This window comes from Nycticebus coucang, chromosome 6 (assembly GCF_027406575.1).
Source record: "Nycticebus coucang isolate mNycCou1 chromosome 6, mNycCou1.pri, whole genome shotgun sequence".
NCBI classification, from domain to species: domain Eukaryota; kingdom Metazoa; phylum Chordata; class Mammalia; order Primates; family Lorisidae; genus Nycticebus; species Nycticebus coucang.
In genome coordinates this window covers 60,936,913-60,955,233 of record NC_069785.1, presented here as the reverse complement: position 1 = coordinate 60,955,233, position 18,321 = coordinate 60,936,913, and the positions used below count along the sequence as shown (strand labels likewise).

The window sequence follows — 18,321 nt, the reverse complement described above, 5'->3', positions numbered from 1 at the left end:
ATTCTCATTAATTCAATTTTACCAGTTCTAAAATGATAATCTGGTAGATCTGCTGTACTGTTCAGTTCTCAAATAAAATTGTTAAGGGATAATAAAAGGGAAGCCAAAGGAGAAAAGTAAAAAATTATACTTATTGAGTACCTGTTGTATTTAGGATGCTTTATATGTGGTATGTATTTTCTTATTTTATCTTCTCAACACCCAACTTTTTTTTTTCTTGAGACAGTCTCACTATGTCACCCTTGGTAGAGTGATCTGGCGTCACAGCTCACAGCAACCTCAAACTCTTGGGCTTAAGCGATTTTCTTGCCTCAGCCTCCTGAGTAGTTGGGACTATAGGCTTCCGCCAGAACGCCTGGCTATTTTTTTTTTTTTTTTTTTTTTGGTTGCACTTGTCATTGTTGTCTAGCTGGTCCAGGCTGGGCCTGAACCCGCCACCCTTGGTGCATGTGGCTGGCACCGCAACCACTGTGTCACGGGCGCCGAGCCAACACCCAACCTTTTTATATCAGAAAACTTAAATAGCTCACATAGTACAGATTTCACCCAGATATGGCTGACTCAAAAAGTCCACGTTTTTTTTTTTTCCCTTTCTTTTAGGGGTATTTACATGCAAAATCTTTGCTATCTTTTTAAGCTAGCTGTCTTGCCTGTACGTAGTAAATCTATTCCTTTTTTTACTTTTTCTGCTGATGTAACCTTGATTAAGACCTATATTGTTTACTTCCTAATAGGTTTCCCAGCTTCCTCTTATTTATCATTAAAGCTATCCTATGTACTGCTATGAGATGACTCTAAATGCTTCCTTTTTCATGCCAGCTTTTGCTTTAATTTCTTCAATTAGTGATTGTTAACCAGATTTCTTAATTCAAGTGTCTCTATAATTAATCTTAGTCTGTTATTCTAAAGTTACATTATTCTTTCCATCATCAAGTATCTGTTTTCACCCAGAAAGATCTTCGGAGTGTTTGCTGAATATACAACATATAGTTTGTTTTCTGTGTGATTTAAATTTAAATCTTGATCATCTTTAAAACAAATTAATTTTTAAATTATTATTTTTAGAGACAGGGTTCCACTCTGTCACTGAGGCTGGAGTGGAGTGCAGTGATCGGTTCACAATTCACTGCAACCGTGAACTCCTGCGCTCAAGTGATCCTCTTGCCTCAGTCTCCTGAATAGCTAGGAGTATGGGTTTGTGCCACCATGCCTGGCTAAGTTTTAAAATTTTTTGTAAAGATAGGGTCTCTATTTGTTGTCAGTGTGGTCTTGAACTTCTGGCCTCAAGCAGTCTTCCTATCTCAGTCTCCCACAGTGCTGTGGTTACAGGTATGAGCTATCACACTTGACCTGATTATCTTTTAATGCAAAATTCAATTTCTGCCTCTTAGACACTTTACTGCTTCCTCTGAACTTTAATGTGTGTACTTCTTACTTACTTATTTATTACTCTGTGACTGTTTTTTGTTCCTTGTAGGAAGGCACCCTGGCTACTATTTAGTATGATCCATTGTATTGTACATATAGTAAATGTGTTTAAGAAAGATATTAAGGGATGAAATTTAGATAATCAGAAATGCCATGAAACAAAAGTATTCTGCACATGAATAATAATATATTTTCCATGTCACAAAAGTAATGATCATCATAGAAAAAAGTTACTGTCAAGTTATAAAATATCTTATGTTGAAGGAGGAAAAAAGATTCATTTAAGGGTCTGTTTTTCTAAATGAAAATTTTAATGGCAGCAATTCAAGTAAATTTTTATGACTTCAGATGTTTGAAAATTATTCTTTATTAGTATATACTGTGAAACAATAGGCAATCATTAGCCTTCCAAAGTTCTAATGAACATGTTAGAATATACTTAATATTATATGCCAAGTACGGTTTGACTGTCAAAAGGAAAAGATGCAATTTTAGCTGCTTTTGGTTTGGATACGACCTTCCTGTTACATAATTAGATTTTTTTTGCAGTTTATGGCTGGGGCTGGGTTTGAACCCACCACCTCCGGCATATGGGGCTACTCCTTTGAGCCACAGGTGCCACCCACATAATTAGATTTTTGTTAGATCTCTCATGTAATTCATATTGAGTATGTGGAAAACCAAATCCTTTGTTCCTTTGTGTGTCTGTGAGTGAGTAAGAGAGGGGAAAGAGAGTACACATGAGTGAGCATATTGTCATTTAGTCATCCAAAAATACTTTTTATTTATTTATTTAATTTTTTTTTTTTTGAGACAGAGTCTCAAGCTGTCGCCCTGGGTAGAGTGCTGTGGCATCACAGCTCACAGCAACCTCCAACTCCTGGGCTTCAGCGATTCTCTTGCCTCAGCCTCCCTAGTAGCTGGGACTACAGGCACCCACCACAACGCCTGGTTACTTTTTGGTTGTAGTTGTCATTGTTTGGCAGGTCCAGGCTGGATTTGAACCTGCCAGCTTTGGTGTATGTGGCTGGTGCCTTAGCCGCTTGAGCTATAGGCGCCACCCCCCAAAATACTTTTTGATAGTTAGTTAAAAGTTACCTAGTACATAGGCAGGCTGTGAGTGATACAAACATGAATCAAATATAGATCTAAAAGGAGCAGTAAGATCTACATATTGTATAAGAGGCAAATGTAATATGATACATTATAGATAAATGCTGTAGATGTTTAAATGAGGGAGAGCTTCTGCCTGAAGGTGTCCAATCTGTGGCTCAGATACAGGTTATCTGAGGCCTGTTTTGCTTATCTGTGGTATTGGATATCATGAACATTTTGCATGGACCCTTTTTTTTTTTTTTTTTGGTGGTTTTTGGCCGGGGCTGGGTTTGAACCCGCCACCTCCAGCATATGGGACCAGCGCCCTACTCCTTGAGCCACAGGCGCCGCCCCTGCATGGACCTTTTTTATGCTTATCAGCTTTTGTATGTGTTTTTAATATATGACCCCAAGACAACTCCTCTTTTTCAAATGTGTGGCAGGAAAAAAAAAATGTTGGACACCTCTAGAGGCAAAAGACGTAGAACCAGGAAATCTCATATTAAATCTCATACTAGTCATCTTAGGGTACTTTTAACATGAGTTTGTTCAATTAATTATATAGATTTAGTATATTTTCTAGAATTTATCCAATTTCAGATATTTTGTTTCCTCAGTTATTATATGTTCACACTATCTGTTTTCTCAGTTATTATACTTTATATGTTCACACTATCTCAGAATTTATGCCCTAAAACATGGTCGTTGTAGTTACCTTCTAACATAGCTTGGTTAAAAACATAATAATCTGGGGCGGCACCTGTGGCTCAGGGAGTAGGGCGCCAATCCCATATACTGAGGGTGGCGGGTTCAAACGTGCCCCAGCCCAAACTGCAACAACAACAACAACAAAACCATAATAATCTGATGTCTTATTTCTCTCTTCCCTTGAAATAGGCCAATATGTGACTGGAATCCTATAATTATAAATGTCCTGCTGGGTCTCTCCTCTTCTACCATATAACAAGTACTAGTTTTAGTATACTGTAACCCTTCCTAACAGGTTTCATATCTACATACAAATTCTTATTTGGTTAATAACAACTTATGATAACTTATATTTTATTTCTAGTTTATTTTTGCAAGCTTTTTATTTTTAATATTTTTATTTATATTTATTGAGTATAGTTTTGGGATGACTTGGGCTAGAGTTAGAGGTAGCCCAGCTTGTAAAATATGTACTATCTTATGTATTGTGGTTAGACTTGTTAATTGCTGTTTGCTTTTTTTTTTTTTTTTTGAGACAGTTTTATTTTGTTGCCCTCAGTAGACTGCCTTGGCGTCATAGTTCATAGCAAACTTCAATCTCCTGGGCTCTAGTGATTTTCTTGCCTCAGTCTTCCAAGGAGCTGGGACTATAGGCCCCCACCACAATGCCCGACTATTTTCAGAGATGGGGTCTCGCTCTTGCTCAGGCTGGTCTCTAACATGTTTGCTCAGGCAATCTACACACTTTGGCCTTCCAGAGTGCTAGGATTACAGGCATGAGCCACCGTGCCCAGCTTTGATATCTGTTATTATACTTTTTTTTTTTTTTTTAAGAGACAAAGCCTCAAGCTGTTGCCCTGGGTAGAGTGCAATGGCATCATAGCTCACAGCAACCTCCAACTCCTGGGCTTACGCGATTCTCTTGCCTCAGCCTCTCAAGTAGCTGGGACTACAGGCGCCTGCCACAATGCTCAGCTATTTTTTGGTTATAGTTGTCACTGTTGTTTTGCAGGCCTGGGCCAGATTTGAATCCACCAGCTATGGTGTATGTGGGCCTTAGCTACTTAGCTGGCGCCTTAGCCACTTGAGCTGATTTTTATACTTTTAAAAATATTAACTAGAGTTTGTTTCTTCCATTCCATATTAGGGCATAGTCCCCCAGAATGGATCACTATATCTTAATTAATTACAGAATACATTAAATACTGTGTAGTTAACTTTCGCATGTGAAGAAGAATACCTTTGAAAAAGGTTCTGCTTAGTTAGACAATTATGACTTCCATTTTTGGGGACTAGCACAGTTTCTGTGTGTGGCGTTTTTATGTGTTTAAATATTAAATTAATTTTTTGTGGTGTCTGTTTTATACCTAACCATATAAACAAGAAAACCTCTTTCAGCCTGGCTTCCAAGTTTCCTAAATAACAACCTGTGTATTATATCTCACTTTTACAGATAATATTGTTAAATGAAGAAATGTCTAGATTCTTCCAAGCCCAAAGACTATTCTTAAGCAGTGCGTTAAAAGCGATGGCTCTTGATATAATCCTTTCAAATATATGTTATTTATTTTGCAGTTTTGGCCGGGGCCGGGCTTGAACTACTCCTTGAGCCATAGGCGCCGCCCTATCCTTTCAAATATGTTTTAAAGAAATCTGAAGGGGATAACAGCTCCTTGAATTATATACTGAAGCGTAAGAAAAAGGAAGAGCTAATCTTTGTTCATGTTATTTTTATATGACTAAAAATAACTATAACTTTGTGTAAATAAAGGTTATAGGAATTTTATATGACTTTAAAGAGTATTAGGAGCTGATCATTGCTTTTTGTGTCTTAGATATTTTAATGTAAAATATCAATTTTTTACTTCATATGTTTTTGAGCACTAAGCACAGTTTACCTGGAAGAGAAGGAATGAGTTTTGAAAAAATAGTAACTGAGCTTTCCCACATCTGCTTTGCAAAAAGAATGGAAGTAAGAACATCAAAGTGATTTTCTTTGTTTCTTAAATGATTTTTTAAAAAAGTTATTTATTTATTTATTTATTGCAGTTGTTATTGCTGTACAGCTGGCCCAGGCTGGGCTTGAACCTGCCAGCCTGGGTGTATATGGCCGGCGCCCTACCCACTGAGTTATGGGCACTGCCCGTAAAAGTGATTTCTAACTGTTTTTAATTCTTTGTAGAAATCTTTTCCTCTGAAAGTTTATCTAAAACAGATTTTTATCTGATAGCCTATGTAGTGGTGCAGCTTTTAACATCAGAGTTTCTGGAGTTGGTGACCTAGACAGTGAATGTCAGAAATTAGGTATATACCTAGTAAGAAAGTCCACCCATTATTTTCCTTAATAAACTGTAACTTGTATTTCATACTGAAACTTTGCATGTATAGTTTCAGGTGGGATAAGCATCCTACCTCAGACTTAATCTAAATTCGTAGTGAACTTTGGTTATTTTTTCTGTTCTTCAAGTGATTTAAGCCCCATGTAAAGTATTGTACTATGTATTAAGGGTACAGTAGGGATTTTTATATGACTAAAGGTTATTTAAATATTTATCCTGTTTCATTACACCTGAAAATCCTTTATCATAACTTTTGATGTTTAGTTTATTGATTTTATTATAGTATGCATATTTGGATTGCTTAAGCATCAGTAAACCTTAAATAATTTTAAGCTGATAAATATGTTTAAAAATTCTTTGGTCAGGGCGGTGCCTGTAGTTCAGTGGGTAGGGCGCCCGCCACATACACCGAGGCTGGGAGGTTTGAACTTGGCCCAGGCCAGCTAAAACAACAATGATAACTGCAACAAAAAAATAGCCAGGTGTTGTGGAGGGCGCCTGTAGTCCCAGCTACTTGGGAGGCTGAGGCAAGAGAATCACTTAAGCCTGGGAGTTGGAGGTTGCTGGGAGCTGTGACACTATGGCACTCTACCTAGGGCGACAGCTTGAGGCTCTGTTTAAAAAAAAAAAAAAAAAATTTATTTGGTCATCCTGCTTACAGTTCATTTTTGAAATAGCTTTTTTTTAATTTTTTTTTGTGGAGACAGTATCTCCCTATGCCACTCAGGTTAGAATGCAGTGGTGTCATTATAGCTTACGGCAGCCTAAAACTCCTGGGCTCAAGTGATCCTCTTTACTCAGCCTCCCAAGTAGCTGGGACTCCAGGTGCATACCACCATGCTGAGCTAATTTTTTTTTTTTTTTTGAGATATAGCGTCTTGCTCTTGGTCAGGTTACTGTAGAACTGGCCTCAAATGATACTCCGTTCTTTGCCTCCCAGTGTGCTAGGATTAAAGGCAGGATCCACCATGTCTGACCTGAAATAGCTTTTGAATTTGATTCCTTGGTTGGTTGTATCATAACCTCTTCTCTAATTTCTTTTTCTTTTTTTTTTTTTTGCAGTTTTTGGCTGGGGCTGGGTTTGAACCCGCCACCTCCAGCATATGGGAGGCTATTAACACTAGTCCTTAGGGGAGATTGTGGCTTGAATTAAATGGTACTGGAGATGATGAAAGAGAATGAGTGGATTTGAGAAAAGATATTTTGAAGGAAGAAGAATCGTATGGTTTGGTTGATATGTAATGAGGTATGAACAGAAGGAGTTAATACTGTTTTCTGGTATGAGTAACTTAGTGGCTAGTGGGGCCATTTAGTAAGATAGGGAATACTGGAGCAGCTGTAAATTTGAGGAGAGATTGTAAATTTGGAGATGTTATAAGAAATTCACGAGGAGGACCTAGGAGAAAGTGCTGCTAAATGTCAGCATTTTAAGGGTTAGGAGGAGGAGGGATATAGAGAATGAAGAATGGCTAGAAAAGTACAATAAAATTTGAGAGCGTGGGGTGATGCCTGTGGCTCAAAGGAGTAGGGTGCCGGCACCATATGCTGGAGATGGTGGGTTTAAACCCAGCCCTGGCCAAAAACTGCAAAAAAAAAAAAAAAAAAAAAAATTTGAGAGCGTGATATCCTAGAAATCAAGGAGAAGAAAGTTTCATGGATGGGAGTGGTCAATTGCTGCCTCTTACTTCATTCCCAGTATTTTAGTTTATGTTACATGTTATTTATCTTTCTTTGAATTTATCTAGTTTTGATTTATCTTGTTGAATCTAATTATACAGAGTATAATTATATTAGTATATATACTTCCGTATTTGGAAGTATTGTAGTCATATAAAGGATAAAGAAGTAACGTTTTTTATTTGAGTCTCTAATGATTCATAATAACCAGTATATTTTGGTTACAAGAGCATAATGGACCAATATCTTTATTTTGTTTATTTTTTTATTGTTGGGGAATCATTGAAAGTACAATGAGCCATTGTACTCCTTACATTTGCTGGGTGAAGTCCCTCTATTAATAGTGACCCTCCCCCAAGAGGTGTGTCACACACCATGGCTCCACACCCCCTTTCCTCTTCCCCAACCACGTACTAGCATCAGTTGTCCTCATATCAGAATTGAGTACATTGGATTCTTGCTTCTCCATTCTTGGGCCAATATCTTTAAGAACGATCTCTATTAAGTCTGCGGTGATTGCAAGCTCCCAGTTATCTGTTAGGTATAACTTGGGAAATTCCTTTCTATGTGTGTGAAATACAGACAATTTATTTCTCCATGGTGAGATTGTTCTCTCAAAATCTTGTATATGTGCCTCCCCAAATCTTATTGTGTATTAGTTTCTCAAATAACTTGTCAAACTGAATGACTCTTTCACATTCTTTATCTTGAGAGGTCTTAGAGGTCATTCACCTTGTTCAGCTTGATATTGAATGACATTTCTGAGACATGGATGTACAGTGCCAGTTTTACTCACTTGATTTTCTTTCAGATTCCTTTTTTTTTTTTTGGAGACAGTGTCTTACTTTGTTGCCCTCGGTAGAGTGCTGTGGTGTCGTAGCTCACAGTAACCTCAAACTCTTGGGCTCAAGCAATTCTCTTGCCTCCGCATTCCAAGTAGCTGGGACTATAGGCACCTGCCACAATGCCTGGCTGTTTTCAGAGACAGGGTCTCTCCCTTGCTCAGGCTGGTCTCGAACCCATGAGCTCAGGCAGTCCACTTGCCTTGGCCTCCCAGAGTGCTGGGATTATAGGCATCAGCCACTGTGCCCGGCCTTCAGATTCTTTTTCATTGACACAATCTTCTTTTAGATGTAATTCCATTGATTACACTTTGAAAGTCAGTCTTTTATTTTTATCTTTTATCAAACAGCTGAGAGTGTATTATACATGTAGTACCACAAAAATAAGTAAGTGAGGTGATGGTTATGTTAGTTTGATTTAAGCATTCCACATTGTATATCGGATCATCACATTGTACCCTATAAATGTATATAGATTTAATAAAAAATTAAGTAAAAAGGCTTGGTGGCCGTAGCTCAGTGGTTTCGAACCTGGCCTGGGCCTGCTAAACAATAGTGGCAACTACAACAAAAAAATAGCCAGGTGTTGTAGTGGGCACCTGTAGTTCCAGCTACTTGGGAGGCTGAGGCAAGAGAATCACTTAAGGCCAGGAGTTTGAAGTTGCTGTGAGCTGTGATGCGACAGCACTGTACTGAGACCCACATAATGAAACTATGTCTCAAAAAAAAAAAAAATTACATTAAAAAAAAAAGCTGTTGGGGTGGCGCCTGTGGCTCAGTGAGTAGGGCGCTGGCCCCATATGCCGAGGGTGGCGGGTTCAAACCCAGCCCCGGCCAAACTGCAACAAAAGAAATAGCCGGGCGTTGTGGCGGGCGCCTGTAGTCCCAGCTACTCGGGAGGCTGAGGCAGGAGAATCGCCTAAGCCCAGGAGTTGGAGGTTGCTGTGAGCCGTGTGACGCCACAGCACTCTACCGAGGGCAATAAAGTGAAACTCTTGTCTCTACAAAAAAAAAAAAAAAAAAGCTGTTCTGCATTTTGCTATTCTGGTGCTTCCTTATATAGTATAACCTCTATAAGTTGACTGTCCAAGGACTGTAACAGACTGGTCAACATACAGAGGTGGTCAGCATAAGGAACTAGGCCTACTGTACTAATAATATGCACATGTGGTGCATATCTGGTCTGTGAAAATCAGGTCAACTTAAGGAGTTGGTCACTGTATGGCGATGGTCACCTGTGGAGGTTCTACTATGTATCCCAAACAGGGAACTATAGTTTGGTGTGGTAGAAAGGTCATTGGTTGACTAAGTGAAGACCTTTGTTAAGATTCAGATTCTGATTTTATGTGATCTTGATCAAGTCATTCTTCTTTAATTTGTTAAATTAGTAAATTTAGGGGTTATATTTTGATCTACATTAGCTATCTGAAGAATTGAAGGCTCCCTCTACTCTTATATTCTGTCATTTTTTTCAGTGTTTTATATATAACAATTTTCCTGGCAATTATTTAATTATATGGTTGCTTGAGATTGGAAGCTATTTACAGAAATCTTGTTTTTTCTCTAGTAGGTGAATGAACAAATGAATGAATTTATTTATTTAGGGATAAGGTCTCATTCTGTTGACCAGGCTAGAGTGGTACAAACATAGCTTACTGCAACCTTAAACTCCTGAGCTCAAGTGATCCTCCTGCCTCAGCCTCCTGAATAGCTGAGACTATAGGTGTGTACCATCATACCTGGCTGATTTTTTAATTTTTAATTTTTTTGTAGAAATGTGGTCTTTATATGTTGCCTGGGCTGGTCTCCCAACTCCTTCTCTCAAGTGATCTTCTTGCTTTGGCCTCCCTTAGTGCTGGAATGATAGGTGTGAGCCAGTGCATGTAGCTCAGGGGCATCCTGACTGTGGGCCCATGGGCTGCATGTGGATTATGTGAGGAGATTTTGCTTATCTTTATCTTAAACTTATTTATTCTGTATTCGTGTATAATACATGTAATCATGTGTACTATAGTCATGCTATCATGACAGGTTCTTCCCATTAGCTCCCCTTAGTAAAATGCTCACGTTATTTTTCTATTTTTTCTTCTTATACAGGGTAAAGTTAGGGGCTGCGTGGTGGTTCATGCCTGTAATCCTAGCACTCTGGGAGGCCGAGGTATGTGGATCACCTGAGCTCACCAGTTCAAGACCAGTCTGAGCCAGAGCAGGACCCCATCTTAAAAATAGCTGAACAGAGCCTTGCAGTGGTGTCATCATAGCTTACTTAAACCCCTGGACTCAAGCAGTCTTCCTGCCTCAGCCTCCTGAGTAGCTGGGACTACAGGCATACACCGCTAATTTTTACGTTTTTAGTAGAGACAGGTCTTATTCTTGCTCAGGCTAGTCTCAAACTTCTGATCTCAAGTAATCCTCCTGTCTTGGTATCCCAGAGTGCTAGGATAACAGGTGTGAGTTACTGCTCCCAGCCCAGAGTGAAAGCTTAATATTAAGAATTTATAGGGGAGGGGCAAGATCCCACCTAACAGGTACAATGGACACTGTTCAGGGGATGGGTACATTTATAGCCTGGACTCAAGCCATGTATCAGAAACATTTGTACACCTTTAACATTTTGAAATAATAAAGTAAATAAAATAAACTTACCATACATTAAAAAAAAAGAATTAGCAAATAAAAGGATATGAAGGAAGAAAAAAGTAAAGAATAGTCTAGAGCTTAGGGTGCTGTATTGAAAAAAATAATTTTGGGTGAGGATCCTTTCCTCAAAGTTAGGAAAATGCAGGCAAAGATATGGCAGTTTAAAGGAGAATAACTTCCCTGGGCCTCAGCCAGTTCATAGGCAGGATGCTCCACTTGTGTGCTTCTGGCAGCTGGAACTGAAGTATTCCTGGAATCAATAAGAAAAGTACTTTTCCTTGCAGTGCTACTTCTATTGACAAAGCTTATTACACTAGTTAGCAATGTAGAAATGTTTTCAGGGTCCATCAAGATAGTAAAGTGTAAATTAGTGTAGTTCTTCTTTCTTTTTTTCAAAATTGTTTTGCTGTTACAGGTCCATTGCATTTCCAAGATAAATTTTAGAGTTAGTTTCTATAGTAAAACCTGCTGAGATTTTGATTAACATTATGTTGAATCTATGGATAATTTGGGAACAGTTGAATTCCTAATACTACTGAGTCTTCAGATCCTGAACTTTGATGTTTCTCTCCATTTATGTCTTCATTAGTTTCTTTCAGCAATACTTGATAGTTTTTTTTTTTTTTTTTGTAGAGGCAGAGTCTCACTTTATGGCCCTCGGTAGAGTGCAGTGGCCTCACACAGCTCACAGCAACCTCCAACTCCTGGGCTTAGGCGATTCTCTTGCCTCAGCCTCCCTAGTAGCTGGGACTACAGGCGCCTGCTACAACGCCCGGCTATTTTTTTGGTTGCAGTTTGGCCGAGGCCGGGTTTGAACCCACCACCCTCGGCACATGGGGCCGGCGACCCACCGACTGAGCCACAGGCGCTGCCCAATACTTGATAGTTTTTTATGTAGAAATATTATACATCTTTCGTCAAATTGTTCCTAAGTTGGGTTCAAACCCAGCCCCGGCCAAAAACCACAAAAAAAAAAAAAAAAAAAAAAAAAATTGTTCCTAAGTACTCTAAATGCTATTGTAAATGAGATTGTTTTTAAAATTTTATCTTCCAGTTTTGGGTTGCTAATATGTAAAGATACTTTTTTTTTCTTTTTGGTATGTTAGTTTTGTATCCTGTGACTTTGTGTTAAACTCACTTATTTCTAGTAGTTTTGGGGTAGATTTCTTGGGTTATAAAGGCAGTTTTATTTTTTCGTTTTTAAACTGGATGTCTTTTATTTATTTTTCCTGACTTATTGCACTAACAAGGACATTCAATACAGTTAAATAGAAATAACAAGTGTGAACATCTTTGTCTTGTTTTCAATTTTAGGAGCGAAGCATTCAGCTGTATTTTTAAATGTGATGTTAATGGGTGTTTTGTGGGTGTATTTTATCAGATCTTTTCTTGGTTTGTTAGAATTTTGTTTTTGTTTTTTTCTCTTTTAATTATTTTTCTACTGCTGAGCATTTTTATGATGAGTGGGTGCTAAAATTTGTCAAATGCTTTTTCTACACTTTTTTTTTTTTGCCTTTTCTACACTTAATGAGATAATTATGTGGCTTTTCTTCCCTTGGAATGTGGTGAATTACATTGATGATTTTAGAATGTTAACCCAATCTTTTCATTCCAGGAATAAACTACATTTACTCATGATGTATTGTCCTTTCTGTGTATTACTTTGTTCCGTTTTCTAATATTTGGTTGGATTTTTGTGTTTATGTTCATAAAGGTGTATACGTCTGTAGTTTTCTTAATGTCTTTGGTTTGGGGATATTGGGTATTGTGGGACTCATAAAATGAGGTGAGTACTCTTCCCTCCTCGTTCCTTTTTTTTCTTTTCTTTTCTTTTTTTTTTAGTTGTCATTATTGTTTAGCAGGCCCAGGTCAGGTTTAAACCTGCCTGCTTCACTGTATGTGGCTGGCGCCCTAACCACTGAGCTACAGGTGCCAAGCCCCCTCCTCTTTTCTTTCTTTCTTTTTTTGTAGAGACAGAGTCTCACTTTATGGCCCTCAGTACAGTGCCATGGCATCACACAGCTTACAGCAACCTCCAACTCCTGGGCTTAAGCGATTCTCTTGCCTCAGCCTCCCGAGTAGCTGGGACTACAGGCACCCGCCACAATGCCTGGCTATTTTTAACCCCTCATCTTTTCTTAAAAGAATTTTATAGGATATTGGGAGAATTGTCTGGCCCTGGTGTTTTCTTTTTTATTTTGGGGCCGGGGCTGGGTCTGAACCCACCACCTCCGGCATATGGGACCTGCGCCCTACTCCTTGAGCCACAGGCGCCGCCCGGCCCTGGTGTTTTCTTAATGGGAAACTTTTTTTTTTTTTTTTAATTGTTGGGGAATCATTGAGGGTACAAAGAGCCATGTTACACTGCTTGTGTATGCTGAGTAAAGTCCCTCTAATAATAGTGTTCTGTCCCCAAAAGGTATGTCACACAGTGTAGCCCCCACCCTCTTCCCTCCTTCCCTTTCTCTTCTCCCCTATTCCCCACCCCCTACCATGTACTAGTATCAGTTGTCCTCATATCAGAATTGAGTACATTGGATTCTTGCTTTTTCATTCTTGTGATGCTTTATTAAGAAGAATGTATTTCAGCTCCATTCAAATTAATACAAAAGATGTAAAGTCACCATCTTTTTTTTTTTTTTTTGTAGAGACAGAGTCTCACTGTACCGCCCTCGGGTAGAGTGCCGTGGCCTCACACAGCTCACAGCAACCTCCAACTCTTGGGCTTAAGTGATTCTCTTGCCTCAGCCTCCCAAGTAGCTGGGACTACAGGCGCCTGCCATAAAGCCCGGCTATTTTTTGGTTTGCAGTTTGGCCGGGGCCAGGTTTGAACCCGCCGCCCTCGGTATATGGGGCCGGCGCCCTACTGACTGAGCCACAGGCGCCGTCCAGTTCAATTTTTTTTAATTAATTTTTTTATTTTTACATATACATGTATTTATTAGGTTTCCATTTTTTTGCCTTCACAGAATTAAAAAGGCTTAAAATTTAATAACAATAATGTTTCAGATAAGGACTAGAAACAAAAACCTTGTAAAGAACAAATGAACATAAATACAATCAGAAAAGGAATCAGATAATTGCTACATCGAAATATTAAGCAATAACAATAATGATAATGATGATGCAAAGAAAGTAACATTCACATTGTCAAATAAGAGTAACTCTACTATAGAATTCTTTGACTCTGAGATTCAGTATGGAGTCATCAGTTAACTTGTTATTTTTAAGTCTCAAAAAATAGACAACTAATATTTATAAATAAAAGTAAAAGATAATTTCGAAAAACAGATCATGCCAAATCTTACAGACAATAGAAAAAGAAGAAATACTTCAAAATCATTCTACTTGATCTGGGTACACCTGATATTAAAATTGGAGAAAATATATTATTATAAAGGGGAAATTACAAACACGTGTCACTTATAAATGAGGATGCAATTTCTGAGTTCAGTTTCTTCAATAGGTAATGAGGGTTATTCACATTTTCTATATTTTGTTATAATTTTCATAATTTATACCTTTTAAGGAATTTTACTTTATTTAAATAGTTGAATTTATTTGAAAGTTTATAGTTCTTTATTATTTTTAAAATACCTACAGTAAGGTAGGTATTTTTTTTTTTTTTTAATTTGTCACCCTTGGTAGAATACTCACAGCTCTCATAGCTCATAGCAACCTCAAACTCTTGGTCTCAAGTGATCCTCTTGGCTCAGCCTCCCAAGTAGACTACAGGTGTCTGCCACCACACCTGGCTATTTTTAGAGATGGGGTCTTGCTTTTGCTCAGGCTGGTCTTGAACTCCTGAGCTCAGGCAGTCCGCTGGCCCCGGCTTCCCAGAGTCCTAGGATTACGAGCATGAGCCACCACACCAGCTACAGTACTGTTAATGATGTCTTCTCTTTCGTCCCTCATTGGCAATTTATTTTTTAATGATCTTTTTATTTTCTATAGAATTAGGTTACATTGTTTTCCTTTCAGCATTTGAAAAAAGATATTCCAGTAACTTCCAGCTTGTCTTATTTCTGATGATAAAATCAGCAGTCATTCTTTGTTCTACTGCCTGTAATTAGTGTCTCTTTCTTGGTGGCTTTTATGGTTTTTCTCTTTACTGGTGGTTGTCAGCAGTGACAGGGTGTTTCTTGGTGTGTTTTCTTGTACATGTCTTGCTTGGTGTTGGTTGAGCTTCTTAAACCTATGGGTTTATAGTTTTATGAATTTGGAAGATTTTTGTTCTTCATTTTATTAGATGTTTTTCAATCTATTTCTCCTTTCTCTTACTGTCTCAAATTATTGAGTCTCCTTTTTTTTCTTATTAAAGGCTTTTATTTCTCTATACATTAACTTGGATCGTTTCTCTTACCCTGTCTTCAAGTTCACTGATAATGTTTTCTGCAGTCTCTTTTACCTGCTCTTAAGCTTATTCACTGATTTTTTTTTTTTTTTAATTTTAGAAATTACATTTTTCAAGTCTGGAAGTTTGTTTTTGTAGTTTCTGTTTCCTTCTAATGCTGATGTTTTTCCTGTAATTCTTGAACATTTATAATATACAGTCAATGAAATCCCTGTGTGCTAATTCTGCTATTATTCATTTCTGGGATTTTTTTAAATTGATTTTTCTTTTTATTTGGGTTACATTTATTGCCTCTTTACATCTAAAGATTTTTATTATTTTTTTTAATTAATTTATTTTTATTAAACCATAGCTGTGTACATTAGTATGATCGTGGGGCACCATACACTTGGTTCATAGATCGTTTGACACATTTTCATCACATTAGTTAACATAGCTTTTGTAGCATTTTCTTAGTTATTTTGCTAAGACTTTTACATTCCACATTTACTAGGATTCACATATACCCTTGTAAGATGCACCGCAGGTGTAATCCCATTAATCCCCCTCCTTCCCCTTCCCTCCCCCCTCCCTCCCCTCCGTTTCCCCTTTCTCCCTATTCTTAGGTTGTAACTGGGTTATAGCTTTCATGTGAAGGTCCTACATTAGTTTCATAATAAGGGTGAGTACATTGGGTACTTTATCTTCCATTCTTGAGACACTTTACTAAGAAGAATATGTTCCAGCTCCATCCATGTAAACATGAAAGAGGTAAAGTCTCCATCTTTCTTTAAGGCTGCATAATATTCCATGGTGTACATATACCACAATTTATTAATCCATTCATGGATGGATGGGCACTTGGGCTTTTTCCATGACTTAGCAATTATGAATAGGGCTGCAATAAATATTCTTATACAAATATCTTTGTTATGGTGTGATTTTTGGTCTTCTGGGTATATGCCCAGTAGGGGGATTACAGGATTGAATGGCAGATCTATTTTTAGATCTCTGAGTGTTCTCCATATCTCTTTCCAAAAGGAATGTATTAATTTGCATTCCCACCAGCAGTGCAAAAGTGTTCCCTTTTCTCCACATCCCATGCCAACATCTCTGGTCTTGGGATTTTGTGATATAGGCTATAGTCTCACTGGAGTTAGATGATATCTCAAAGTAGTTTTGATTTGCATTTCTCTGATGATTAAAGATGATGAGCATTTTTTCATATGTCTGAAGGCCGCGTGCCTGTCTTCTTCAGAGAAGTTTCTCTTCAAGTCCCTTGCCCAGCCTGCAATGGGATCCCTTGTTCTTTTCTATCTAAAGATTTTTCATTGGACGTTTAGTTTTTTGATTGTTGTAATATTGTCTGGACTTTCACAAAAAGCTTTTAATTTTAAAATGATAGATTCATAGGAGGTGGCAAAGAAATGTACAGGGATGTCTTGGGCATCCTTCTTCCTTTTTCTCCCAATGTCATTAACTTAAACAACTATAGTACAATATCAAAACCAAGATTAATATTCGTAATATGCATAGAGGTTATTCAGATTTCACCAGTTTTACAGGTACTGATCCTGAGGCTACCTCATTTGACTCATGTGTGAGTGAAACAGACTAATGAATAGGAGTTCTGTGCCAGGAACTGGAACAAAAGCCAAATATATTAATAATTGCCCCTCTGCATGCATGGATTCTGCGTCTGTGGATTTAAACAACCTTGGATTGAAATTTTTTTTTTTTTAATTGAGACAATCTCACTATGTCACTCTCAGTGGGAGTGCTGTGGGGTCACAGCTCACAGCAACGTCAAACTCTAGGGCTTAAGCGATTCTCTTGCCTCAGCCTCCCAAGTAGGTGGGACTACAGGCACCTGCCGCAGCACCCAGCTATTTTTGTTATTGTTGTCGTTGCAGTTGTCATTGTAGTTTAGCTGGCTCTGGGCCGGGTTCAGACCTGCTAGCCTTAGTGCATGTGACTGGCACTGTAACCACTGTGCCATGGGTGCCGAGCCGGATTGAAAATGTTTGAAAAAAAATTAGGATGGTTGTGTCTATACTGCATGTGTACAAATTTTTTCCTTATTATTTCCTAAATCGATGGTCCCCAACCCTTGTGGCACCAAGGTTTAATGGGGGACAAGTTTTCCACACTGGGATGTGGATGGTGGGGAGAGATGATTTTCAGATGATTTGAGTGCATTGCATTTATTGTATACCTTATTTCTATTGTTATTACATTGTAAAATATAATAAAATAATCATATAACTCACCGTAATGCAGAATCAGTGGAAGCCTTGAGCTTGTTTTCCTGCAACTAGATGTTCCCATCTAGGGGTGATGGGAGACAGTGACATCTGAAGTGTGTTGCTCCTATGAAGCCTGCCATCAGATGCAGTTTTATTGTTATTTACTACTTAGTGATAAGGTTTTGATAAGTGTCTTCAAGCAGTTGATTTATTATTGTTTGTGTTTAGCCGAAGTTCTCTGCTAATGATAATCTGTATTTGCAACCGCTCCCCAGTGTTAGCATTACTGCTTCAGCTTCGCCTCAGATCATTAAGCAGTTTAGAGTAGGTTTTACTCTCCTGTGACAGTCTAATGCTGCCACTGTTGTGACAGGAGGTGGAGCTCAGGCAGTGACGCGAGCTATGGGGTACAGCCGTAAATACAGATGAGGCTCTCCTTGCTCGCTCACCTGCCCTTCTGCAGTGTAGCTTGGTTCCTAATAGGCTATGGATTGGTACCGGCTTGGTGGTAGGGAGGGAACACAGTCCTGAACAACAGTGTAGCAACTATTTACATAACATTTACATTGTATCAGGTATTATAAGTGATGTAAATTATGTGGAAAGATGTGTGTAGGTGATACACAAATACTACACCATTTTATATAAGAGGCTTGGCATCTGTGGATTTTGGTATCATTGGGGCATCCTGGAACCAGTCCCCTCTGGATACTGAGGAATGATTTTATATATTTTACACACACACACACACACATATATATATATATATATATTTTTTTTTTTTTTTTGAGGCAGAATCTCATTATGTCACCCTTGGTAGAGTGTCGTGGTGTCACAGCTCACAGGAACCTCGGACTCTTGGGCTTAAGTGATTCTTTCGCCTCAGCCTCCCGAGTAGCTGGGACTACAGGTGCCCGCTACAAAGCCCGGCTATTTTTTGGCTGCAGTTGTCATTGTTGTTTGGCAGGCCTGGGCTGGGTTTGAACCCACCAGCTCCGGTATATGTGGTTGGT

General features: G+C 38.4%; 1 protein-coding gene across 5 annotated transcripts in view; it reads left to right on the top strand.

Annotated features, from left to right (window-relative positions):
• ADAM10 (ADAM metallopeptidase domain 10) overlaps window positions 1-18,321 on the top strand; it is a 181,793-nt gene that overhangs the window by 63,701 nt on the left and 99,771 nt on the right. The window lies entirely within an intron of this gene.